Source organism: Silurus aristotelis (assembly GCF_946808225.1).
Source record: "Silurus aristotelis genome assembly, chromosome: 15".
Lineage (NCBI taxonomy): Eukaryota > Metazoa > Chordata > Actinopteri > Siluriformes > Siluridae > Silurus > Silurus aristotelis.
Window position 1 is genome coordinate 15,478,417 of NC_139588.1, and position 13,141 is coordinate 15,491,557.

General features: G+C 35.0%; 1 protein-coding gene across 4 annotated transcripts in view; it reads left to right on the plus strand.

Moving 5' to 3' along the window:
* The window catches only part of otofa (otoferlin a), a 66,225-nt gene continuing 53,084 nt past the window's right edge, over window positions 1-13,141 (plus strand). For all 4 annotated transcript variants that reach the window (XM_083562185.1, XM_083562184.1, XM_083562187.1 and 1 more), the window contains exons 1-2: window positions 1-340; window positions 4,296-4,354. The gene's annotated coding sequence lies outside the window, so the exon portion shown is untranslated. The remainder of the gene's footprint in view (window positions 341-4,295; window positions 4,355-13,141) is intronic.

A 13,141-nucleotide genomic window follows, 5' to 3' on the forward strand; every position in this document is an offset into this window, starting at 1 on the left:
GACTCTCCCCTCTCTCTAATGCACATCGGCGGTGCGGAATCTGTGTGTGTGTATCGCTGATATGAGCGAAGGCAAACATGAAGGCACTTTAATTATACCCGGTTAATTAAAAAAGTCAGTAAATCTTCTTTAAAAAATTCAGTTTTTAGAAACAGGTCCATGTAGTCAATGGCTGGTTTATATAAGTAGGGTTTACTTTGGGGGATATTTCTTCGCTCGTGATCTCCGTGATTTGAAGGATCTACCAAGGTTCGAGGGATCTACCATGGCTCTGGTGTTGTATTTGAGGTCTCGGAGCTACCTGGGAAAGCGGACCGACTCGCAAAAGTCTCATTTCGAGGTACTGACACACTCTATTTACTGTTTCCTGTAAATGCAATCCATCTCTTGTGTTTCTCCTGTGTTTATTTTGCATCTATAGTTTTACTCTAGCTTTAATCTGGGAGTTGGTGGATGTGTGGGCGGGTTTGGGTTGAATCAGACCCCATTGCTGAGGAATGTTCCTTGTTGAAAGTTAGGGACTCCCATCTCTCAGTATGGAGAGCACAGAGAGCATCCGTGTTGTAAAATCTACCCTTCATTGTTAAATGAAGCAGCATGATGTTCAATAAAAGTCTGACTGGACACTAATATATCCAATCCTACGTTACGAGGTAGATTTCGTCGTGAGAGCTACATTCAAGACAACATACACTGTGCTGTCAAAACATACACATGTGATTTAATGTATAGATCTTATATATAGGCGAGATGCACGTGGTCGTGCACGTATGTGTTGAGCAGTGTGTACATACTCATCTACAGTGAAGGCTTGATTTTTGCTGTGTTCACTTTCATTGAACACTGGGTGCATTTTAATAAAATTGTGTTATTTTGATATTTGGTATGCTCACAGTTGAGTTTTAGAATGAGTTTGAGTTTGAGAATGAAAATAAATAAAATACCCGAGTGATTTGGTAAACCTGTAGAATCGAGTTAACTGAGCACAATTTTGCACATCCTAAATTCTCTTCGCAATTAGTATGCGTTGCAGCTTTTTATTCAGCACCTTGGACAGCACAGTGTTTGGCCACTATGTTGGAAACTGTTTTGTATTTGTCTTGAGATAGGACATAGGCAGGTGGTGCTTTTATTTAATGTCTGCCAAAATATCTTGTTTGATACTTAAAATGAGAAAACGTTCAGCTGCTTGCTAGTACTTTGGTTGAATGTTATACTTAAAATAAAAATGTGACCAAATTTCTGATATCTTTTGGTACCAGTAGCACTCACAGTTTTCTTAATAGCTTATTTTTTTCCAGCCTGTCTGGACCGGAAGGTTTTCAGGAAACACCGTCTCAGCTTAGTCATGTCCTGTTTCTTTGGGTAATGCAAAACTTTGTTAGAACACACAGATCTCATTTTTTAACCATGCCAAATCAAAAATGAATGTGTGTTACTTAATGTATATTTTGGATCAAATAGAAACAAGCAAATCCACTAAGAGAGTGTCCTGTCAAGGTACAGATATAGGAATAATTGTGTCAAAATTAATAACTCCTAATTACTTAGCATCAGTCCACTTATTAAGGTGTTTTTTTTTTTGTTTTGTTTTTGTGTTTTTTTTTTCTCTAGGGCTTTAAAACTTTTCTAAAATGTAAAGGACTGTATATAGTTTATAGTACTTCAGTTGGCTTTAGGACACAAAAAGGATGTTATGCTGTACAGTTATTTTTTCCAAAATTATCAGCAATTTCAACCATCCACAGACTGTGCTCAACATCACAAGTGCACATGAAACAGACCTGAATATTTTTTGTCAGCCACAAATTTTGACAAATTTTGAACCTGGTTTACCTTCAGATTATTCAAAAAAATCCAAAGCAAACAAACAAACAAACAGTAACAAGAGCACAAAAAAAACATTGCTGAGGAACAACAATAGTAAGTGAAAGCCACTTTGGGTTCTGAATGAACCTAGGAAATGATGTGGAGTGGAATCTAAAATATGTATAAAGATGTAATTGACAGGTGTTCCATAATGGCACAGAGTGCAAATGAGAGATTCCAGCATATTTATTATGAGTAGTGTGAAAATGTCTATAGCTGGGGTTAAAACACAGATAGATTAGGGACAAAAACAAAAAAAAATATACAAACACCAAACAACAAAAATACTGGAAGATTTACTTAGTAATGCATAAAGCAAATAAAATCCATTCCAAACAAATAAACTACATGAGTATAACTAATTGAACAAGAATCATTGACCATAATAGGTAGTATTGGTATTGGGGTTCACATGGCTTTAAAACACTGATTTGTGCATATACCTGATCAGATTAGTGTGCTGGCAAATCAAATCATTAAAAATAAATAAACAAATACAAAATAAAATAAATAAAAACAGAAAACCTTCTTTTTTGATACTACATGTAAAGATTCCCATTTCATCACGTTTTTTTTTTTTTTATAGATTAGTACTAAAAAAAAATTATATATTTTACATTTCACAATCTTTTTTTGTGGATTATCACAGTATTCACTTTGACAAGTCACATGATAAACCACTCTCTTGTTTTTCCTTGGAATAAGATGAAGAGCTTCTTGTTAGGGATCCTTCTAGCTAAAAGATTCTGTGTATGAAGCATTACTGTAACAGCTCTGCTGCGTTTATTGTGCCTGCCTGCAAAAGCCTGCAAAACGGAAAGCAATGAGACAGAGATGCTCTAGGGCTTCTTTCATCATCAAAGGGTCTTTTGTTTATAGTCTTTGGGGATTATATGAATTTATGTGTCTAATTCAGCTGTCTGGAAGCCTGTTGCATGTTCTATCACTCATACCCTGACTTGAGTATATTTATTATTCTGTTGTACCATATGTGGGTGGAATAATTTGCTTAATAAATGAAGCTGAGTGGGCTATTTTAGTGCCACCAAGTATTGATCTGAATCTAGAGAACAAAATGATTAATAAATCAATAAAAAAACAACAATGACAGCAACAACAACATAAAGTGTCTTAGGTATTGAGTGTTGGGCGACAAGGAACCTCCAGAACATCTTCAGTGTGAATTTGCAGATTCTACAAATCTAAGGAATATCTGGAGGGATGAAGGCCATTATTCCATGATATATTCACTCAGCTGGTTCACTCAGATGGTGATAAAGTGTTAACATGCCAATACAAAATTTCTGTTCAATCTGGTTGACATCTTGTGACTGGAAGGACCATTTAATTTTCCAGATTTTTCATATTCAATAGCTTTCTTGCTTTGTTGGTGTGCAAGAGACCATTCCCATCAGTAAAGAAGTGTTTTATTATAGAACAGCGCATCATTCAGAAGAAATGTTTATTGTTTATTGCAGTGATGCTTCTCTTTAAAAAAAAAGAGTGTCCATGGGAACACAAATGCCTTTAAGCCACAACAGAGCCACCTGTTATTTCCTTTAATTGGTCACCTGTATGTAGATTAATATTCTGAATTATCTTCATATTTTAAATAAATATTTATTTGTACATCCTTGATATAACAAAAAGCAGGATGCCTAGATCATATTTATTTCATTTTCATTTTATTAGATCTTTGTATTCTTTTGTGCTTTGTGCTTTTGTTAACACACCTGCATTTTAATCCAGCGTGCATCCACAATCGAAATGCTCTGGCCACTTGTACTGTGGTCCAAGCAGGCAGGAGGAGAAGCAATTGTGACTTTGTAATAAGCTCTCTGGTCTAATTTGATGTGCATTACAACATTAGTTTCCAGTGATTATTACCGCATGTGTATGCATGTGTGTGGGTGGCAATGCTTATGCTGCATTTGTTTAGACAGTTTGTGTTTGCTTAGCTCTTGAATATGGGGTGTTCAGTGGTTTTGTATTCTCTAGTGTGTAAAATATTCTTCATACTCATCATATTTACAGGGTTGTACTGCAACACAGTCAGAACCTGTTGCAGTGAGTCTCGGAAGCGATCTGTTTAGCTTGATATTGTCTTGATGTGCAAGCACTATTAAACTGTCTGTGTTCACATTTTCTGTTTATACTGCTGGAGACGGTTTTGATAGATTGATTGAAATGCTAATTTAATAGCACTATTTGACTTGTTGCATGGAGGATGTTTACCTATCTGACAAGTCTGTCTATTTAATTTCTGACTTATGTTATGAGTTATGTTTTATAATAATGGTAAATATGATCCTTGTCTAAATGATGTGACATTTGCAATGATAAATTTGTATGTCCCATTTAATGATTTCAAATTGAGTGAATGTTTTTAAGATGTAATAAGACAAGATCTTTTTCTCTCGCTGTAGGTCAGTCATTCTACTCACGCATCCTGGAGAACTGTGAGGATAAAGCCAGATTTGAGGAGGTCAGTGCATTTATTTTCTCTCTCTCAGGGTCTGTCTCTCACTCAGTCACTCAAGCATTAAAAAGCAACACTTCAGCTTGTACTTTTAAACTCGGGAGGAGTGAAACCAATGTGTGGATTTTGGTCCTAGGAAGCCTGCAGTGCGGGCTGTGGGGAACTAATCGAACTGCTCATCCATGAATGCAGCACTTTAGATTTAATGTTGTTGTTTTTCTGGTGATAATAGAACGGAGAGGCAGGGGGTAAAAAATCAGCCACAAAAAAACCCCATAAGCATTTAGTTGCACTCAGTAAATTACCAAAAGTCCCTTTCCCCTGCATGCTTATGCGCTTGTGTTTGTTTGTAATCGTGTGCCATGAGGTTTTTTACTGTGATCCAAGTAAACATACTGAACGGTCCTCTGTCTACTTTTACTCATTTCACCTGCACAGTAAATGGACTGAATCCCATTTAACTTACTTTAATGGTAAAGTTTGTCCAAGCAAAAGTCATTGCACCAGGATTTGTGTTGCTTGTAATCTTGCAAACGGGTAATGATGGGTTTTGCATTACATGCTTTAAAAAATATGTCTGACTATTAACTAATAGTGCCTATTGTAGACATTTAATGAAATCAATGATTGCTTTACTGCTACAATTTGTTTATTTATTTTATCATATATAGTAAACCTACATTTATTACTTAATATAGATTAAATATTAGGGAAAACTATTCCAAGCCTCTATTTTGGCTATTTCTTCTTTAGTGCTGCCAGGGGTAAGAAGCAGATTTCCTCTTCTGTCAAGTGCAACTTCTGAGTGCTGCTTCCTCTTGTGATTAGTGTGTTTTTGTTTGGGTTAAAAAAAAAGAACGAAAAAAAAGAAGCAAGCTTTTTCTTGCAATTAGTAAGGCACGAGAGAGAGAGAAAGAGAGTAAGGAAAGAGAAACAGATGTTACACAGCAGGTTGCAGAAAAACAGTAAAAGATTTTTCATTCAGGACATTTTATTTTCAACATTGATCTTATTATTCCAATTAATATTTGTGAATACTCTCTGATTCCCTACTACGCACCACCAACTGCACCACCATCCACTCAACTCCAACTGACTGCAACCTTTTTTCTAATGGCTTGGAGTTTGGATTCAAAGCCAAATTCCTGCAGACATACTTACTTTCCCCTGTCCCTGCTGTGTGTTTGACTCATTTAAAAGTGTTAGAGCCAGGACACACACCATTACCTCTGCGTTCACTTGTTACTTAGTCACATTTTGCAGCTTAAAATCGCTTTAGGCATTTTCAGACTTAAAATGTTTTCAATTCGATTAGCATGCGATCGTTATGTGGTAAGAGAAAATAACAGGAATTTTTTTATGCCGCTTGATAAATTTTAACAATGGGTCATAGTGTTGCCTAATCCACCATGTTCCACCTTAGGCTGGTTTTGATAAATGCATTTTGCTTATTTTGCTATTATCCATAAAAACACAGCAAAATTTTGTGGACACATCCACCAGTCAACATTCTGTAGGTGGATTTAAAAAAATATTTGATGCCTTTTCAAGTGAACACATCCATCCAAGAGCCATCCAAGCTTCTGGGTATTCATTTCTTATTATTTTTTTGTTAAAAGTGTATTACCTCTTCCCCTTCTTTTTCCACCTGGTAATCCAAGTTAAAACTGTGGTAGCACAATATTAACTATTATTATTTAAGAATCAAATTGATTCGTAACTCCAGTTAAAATACTTGGAAATGGCTCTAGAATAAAGGATGTATATCTGAATATGTAAATCTGTAAGGTTCAGGTACTAAAATAAAATACACTTCTTTGTGAAATTAATTCACATTTTGAAATATTTGACTTTGCAAAGGTTCTTAAATTATTTAAGGAAAATTAAAAGGGTAAAAAAACAAACAAAAAACCCCCAACAAAGTCCTTTTTTGACAACAGTTAGAAATATGCTACATTCAAATAATTAGCACTTTGCTGGATTAATCTGTTTACAAAAAAATATAAAAAAAAAATTATATATATATATATATATATATATATATATATATATATATATATATATATATATATATATATTTTTTTTTTTTTTTTTTTATTATTTACAAAATAAACCTCAAATAATTAGCACTTTATAAATACATGTTAATGTTTTTTTTATTATTATTTACAAAATAAACCTCTTGCTCCTGGATCTGTTGAGTGAAGCCTTTTAGCTTAGACCTATCAATTACTATGTATTCTTATGTTTATCACCGTACAAAATTATACTTTAAAGACTTTGATGATTGTACCTTATTTTTACAATCCAGGTTTGGGAATAAATCAAGTCATTTTAAACAGGCTAATTTAACTGTCAAATTTAATGACATTTTTCTTAATAGTTAAAAGTTCTGTAAATAATACTGCACAAACACATTAACATGATAAGAAATTAATGGAGGCTGGTGGAGCAGTGCTAATGTGAGGTTTCAGCTCCACAGTGTGCATAGAGCATAGTAGACCACCTGGTTAACCTGTTTTTCAGTATGAGGTTCATTGTAGCCTGCTGCATACAATTGGTTTAAACACATGAAATTAATTGGACTGCAGAACTAATATGAAATGTTTTATAATGACAGCTCTGTAAAGAGATTTTGCATTACCTTATTAAAAACATGTCATGCTTATGAACACAGAGATGCTTTAATTGAGCTTGTGAAGATTACTTTATAGCAACTTTATAGCAAAATTCATATGAATCTAATTACCAAGAAACCTGTGAATACCACACTCCTGTTAGAGCACTTTATTTTCATGCTTCATTGACATGCAATATTGTACTGCACCAGTGTCAAGACCTTTTTTTGATTGCTATATATATATATATGAAATCCTTGCTATGCAAAAGCAAGAATAAGAGCAACAACAAGAATAAAAACATGAAAAATGAGGTCAGTGAAAGGTTTGCAATGACCAAAATGTATGAATAGTCGTATAAGAAAGTGCTCTTCATGCTGTGCAGCCATATGGCTAGGAGAAATGTAGGCAGAAATAAAAAACTCTACATGAAATCATTCCAAATTAATGTGGACAATCTGCGCAACCTTCAACAAGGTTCCACAGTTAAGATATTCTTGTGAGCTGTTCCCACCATGGGAAGGATTTTTCAAAAAAGTGCAGTGTAGGCTGAGAGTGAACACTGTATGGTGTGCGATAAAATGAAATGCTGTAAGCTGAAAAAGAAGATGAGAGAGAAGACGATGTATGGGGGAGGAGAGATAGGGAAGAATACAGTGGGCTCTGCAGTGTATTAGAGATGCTGTCTAAAGTCTGTTCCAGGGTATATGTTGCTTCTAGATATTGTTGTAAAAACTGGTTTCTAAATTTCTACTACACATTCTACCCCAAACCTAGTCATAGCCTTAATGTGACTTTATGCTTATATCATTAAAAAAAAAAAAAAAGTAGAAACTGAAATGGAAAAGAGACTGAAAAGAAAAGGGATGTAAAAAGAAAATAAAAAATGTTGGAAACAGAGTGGAACACAGTAAGAGATAAAGTGTATCTGAAGCTGTGAGTGAATAATTCAGTCTTTTGGCTTTAAAATTGATAAGTCCTTGAGTTACATGATCAGATCCAGTGCTTATCTGTAGATCTTCAAATCCTAATAGGAATTTTTTGACACAGTTTTTTATTTAGTTTTTTTCTCAAACCCCATGTCACATCAGTTGTTGTTTTATACAGCTTTGCTTTGTAACCTTGCTTTGTATTGTGCTCTTTGTAAACAGTATCAACCTAAAACCTCACATCATATTACAGTTTTTTTCAGTTGCTTTGGAGCGTTTTTCAGATCAAAAATCTCAAAACTACATTTTCAACCTCCACATCATTTAGTAATTTGTGCTCATCATAAGAACATTTCTTGTTGCTTTGATTATATTGCGAATGCTTTCGTACATCCATTTACTGTTTACTACATAATCAGTTGTTTATGTCATGTTGATCAAAATATATTATACTGGTTTCACCTGAATTGTCTTAACCCATAAAACATCTTAGCATCAGTTCATGGCATAAGTCATTGAATGCAAAATGGTTAAACCAGTTGAACAAGTTGGCTCTTGTCAAACTCACTCACACACCAACTTTGAGGACAAAAGGTTCACTTGCTGCCTAATAATATCCCACCCACTAAGAGTTGTCATAATAAAGAGATAATCAGTGTTATTCACTCAACAGTCATAATGTTACAAGGTCATAATCTTATGCCTGGTCTGTGTATATGCCATTTTATTTATATAGTGCTTTTAACAATGATTCTAAAGCAGTTACCCAGATAGGAAAATATGATATAGATATATATATTTATTCATAATGATCAAGCCATAGGTAATAGTAGTAGGGAAAAAAAATACATTAGAAACAAGACATTAGAAATAATCCTTTTGAGTTACCAGAATAAAAAAGAACAATAATCAAAATTACAAATAATTACCAACATGTCAACTTACTTGATTTAGGATTTATGTTACCTGGATTTTTCTGCTGGTTGTTGTAAAGGGTAAGTAAAATATTTAAAAAATAATTTGTACATTATTACATTGCCGCAATAATCAGAATGAAAGTAATTGTGTCCGGTGGCATAAACATAGTAATATCTCTGACCATTGTTATTTTTATTAGTTTCATCAGTGATATATTCTTAATGAGCAGCTGAGGATGAAGATACTCTAGGTGAAGCAAATCTGAAACTAATATTGTTCATCTCCATAGCAACAGAAACCACCATTAATGAACTGGCTTTTCAACAGTAAGGGAAATGTTAGCCTTCTGAACGAAGAACACTTATGGGAAATGCAAATGATACTTATAGTGGTCTGGGCTTTCAGAGAGCTGTAAGAAGAAGAAAAACACAATTGTAAACAAGGTGCAATGGAACTTGTAAAAGCACAGTAAAAAACACACGTTTTGGCCAAATGTTTGTGGACAAGGACAGCTGAATTTGTTATATTATATTTATTATATTTATTTTTATATTTTATATTTTATATTTTATATTTGTAATATTACATTATTGCCATAACTGGGATACTTCTGATAAAACTTGATAAAAAAAAACAAATAAAAAAAACCCCCTGAGATATCACATTGGCATAAGAATTCAGACCCTTTTTATACGACTTAAATTTTAGCTAAGGTATAATTTTGCTGAATCATCTTTGAGATGCTTCTTCAATTTGACTGGAGTCATCCTTTGTCAAAGTCCATTGATTGGACATGATTTTAGAAAAGCACAGACACCTGTCTATACTGTAGGAGGACAGTGTGACAGCAGTGAAATGTGCAGTAGGAACGACAGACTGGTTAAAGGTGAAGGTTGGACTGCATCAAGGATCAGATGTCTTGCAGATCCTGTTTCCTGTTTGCAGTGGTGATGGACAGGTTGCTGGACAAGGTCAGACAGGAGTCTCCCTGGACTATGATGTTTGCGGATGATATTGTGATTTGTGTAAGAGTAGGGAGCAGGTTGAAATGAGCCTGAAGGGGTGGAGGTACACGCTGGAGAGAAGGGGAATTAAAGTCAGTAGGAGTAAGACAGAGTACATGTGTGTGAATGAGAGGGAGGGCAGTGGACTGGTGCTGTTGCAGGGAGAAGAGGTGGAGAAGGTGGAGGAGTTCAGGTAACTGGGATCAACAGTGCAAAGTAATGGAGAGTGTGTTAAGGAAGTAAAGAAAAGAGTGCAGGCAGGGTGGAGTGGGTGGAGAAGAGTGACAGGAAAGAATTTTCTTGTAGCATTGAAATTTCTCAAGAGCCCAGTAGACTTAGTAATACCAGGATTCGAGCTGACCAAGTCCACCAAACCCAGTAAAAGAGGTGATCAAGCACTTGATGGTCACTCCAATTGTAATAACATAATATACACAGATACACATGGTGTTTGTACATTTATATGTGTTAACACAGACTTTCATATCCACCATAGCATTAATCATTTTACTGTCTCTGGTTCCTACTAGTGTATGACAACAATCCTTGAGGCACAAGATTATGCAGCATTTTTATTACCATAAAGTCTTTAGATATTTTCCTTAAGATAAAAAAGAAATTTAGTGAAAAACAGAAAACACAAAACTGTAGCATGGTGACAGTGAGTGATGTTGTACTTGAATTCCCAGATTCCCCAATTTTTGTACCACCATCTACACTTAAGGGGCAAATAGGCCAAATTGAATTCTGAAAAGGATCGTGCAAATAATGTCTTATTTTATTGTGATGCATTTATTATTTGGTAATGTTCAAAATTTGATTTTAGTATAATCTTTTATAGAGAATCTGATGCAACGGGGCCATATTACTGTAACTGTATTGCTTCTACTTGTACTTGTTTATTATAAATCAGGCCTAACAGTGACATATTTAATGCCAATAAAACCACAGTCTTAAATGTTACAGTGAAACATTAAGTTGAGTTTTACAGTCAGAATGGTGTGTGTGTGTGTGTGTGTGTGTGTGTGTGTGTGTGTGTGTGTGTGTGTGTGTGTGTGGGTGGGGGGGGTATGAGAACATTATAGAGGCTTTCTGCTATTTGACTAGATGTACAATTCAGATTATCACTGTGGTCTCTGAACCATCTTCGGTAATAACTTAGGATGGTTAAATGATCAGTGAAACCTATTATATAATGATCCCACTGGAAAGTTCTTTCTTTTTCCAATGTTTCCTTTTCAAATGCTGGACATATTATCTCTGTCACAAATCGTCTATATTGACTATACTGTACTTCTGCTTTGTATTTAAGAAGATTTTCAGAGGCACATTCATTCTTAAGATGAGCATATTGATTCCTTTACATTTATCTCTGTCATATACTCTATCATACACCCCCCCCCCCCAATACATTCAGAAAGTGGTGTAACAAAACATGACATTTCATATTGTAGATATTGCTAGAGTGTCCTGTCCCCTCACACTGGCCTTGAACGTTGACACTGTCATGCAGCTTAGTGTTGGAAAGTCCCAGTGCACCTCATTATTACTGTATAAAATGACATGTCTACACAACCCTGTACAGGTCTTGGCAGTGTGGATGTTTAGGACAGATGGGAGCTCCAGGTCTAAAAAACAAGTGGAGTCTGATAGATCATTAAACTGACAGGTGGCCCAGAGCGACATGCAAAAATGTCCCACAGAGTTCGAGATTGCCTTTGAATCTTGTTTCAGGTGTGTCAGTGACACTGCAGTGTTTTGTTACTTCTCCAATCCTATCCACCACAGTAATGAATATGACGCAATATCATTGCTTTTCCATTTTTTACTTTTCCAGGTAGAAATATACATTGTTTTATTATACCTCATAATATATTTTTTTACTTCATGTACTTGCATTAGGAATTGTACTGTAAATCCTTTTTGCTTGCTCATCAGGGATAAATTCACACCATTCACCTTGACTGTTGATTTCTGTAAAGCTGCTTTGAGACAATGTCTGTTGTGAAAAGCGCTATACAAATACACTTGACTTGACTTGACTTGACTTGTAAGTAAGAAATGATAGGCATGCTGTTTTAAGAAAATAGCCAATTCCAGATAGCAACACCTTTATCGAGGATTTACAAATACAGCTCATTCTAAAATCGGATATTCACTAAATGCCATTACATTTACCAATGAAATTCTATTCCGGAGCAATAAATGTTCCTGTTGTCACTAGCATTATAACAGGAAACATCCTTCTTTCATGGCACTTTTCTATGGCAAAGAAATTCCCTGAGTGTAACAATGCAATGACAATATTATACATCTGCATAATAAGTGACATCATCATTAACATCATCATCATCATCCCAGATCTTTGATAATAAAGTTAAACAATGGCTGCAAAATAATTTGTATTTGTTTTCTTCAATAAAAAAGTTTATTTACCAGTGAAATAACGTGCATGAAAATGCACTCTCTAATGGAGACCTTTTGCAAACATGTATATACGTATATAGAGAGAGGGGAGAGTCGAAAACGAACCGATTCTTTATAAACAACTCTTTCAAGCACATCGAATATAATCGACTCTCATGCAGGAATTTTTTTTTTTTTTGCTGGTTTCCCATCATCTCTCTCTCTCTCTCTCTCTCTCTCTCTCTCTCTCTCTCTCTCTCTCTCTCTCTCTCATATACCTGTATATATATATATATATATATATATATATATATATATATATATATATATATATATATATATATATATATATATATACAGTGAGGAAAATAAGTATTTGAACACCCTGCTATTTTGCAAGTTATCCCAGTTAGAAATCAAGTAGGGGTCTGAAATTGTCATCGTAGGTGCATGTCCACTGTGAGAGACATAATCTAAAAAAAAAAATCCAGAAATCACAATGTATGATTTTTTAACTATTTATTTGTATGATACAGCTGCAAATAAGTATTTGAACACCTGAGAAAGTCAATGTTAATATTTGGTACAGTAGCCTTTGTTTGCAATTACAGAGGTCAAACGTTTCCTGTAGTTTTTCACCAGGTTTGCACACACTGCAGGAGGGATTTTGGCCCACTCCTCCACACAGATCTTCTCTAGATCAGTCAGGTTTCTGGCCTGTCGCTGACAAACACGGAGTTTGAGCTCCCTCCAAAGATTCTCTATTGGGTTTAGGTCTGGAGACTGGCTAGGCCACGCCAGAACCTTGATATGCTTCTTACAGAGCCAATCCTTGGTTATCCTGGCTGTGTGCTTTGGGTCATTGTCATGTTGGAAGACCCAGCCTCGACCCATCTTCAATGCTCTAACTGAGGGAAG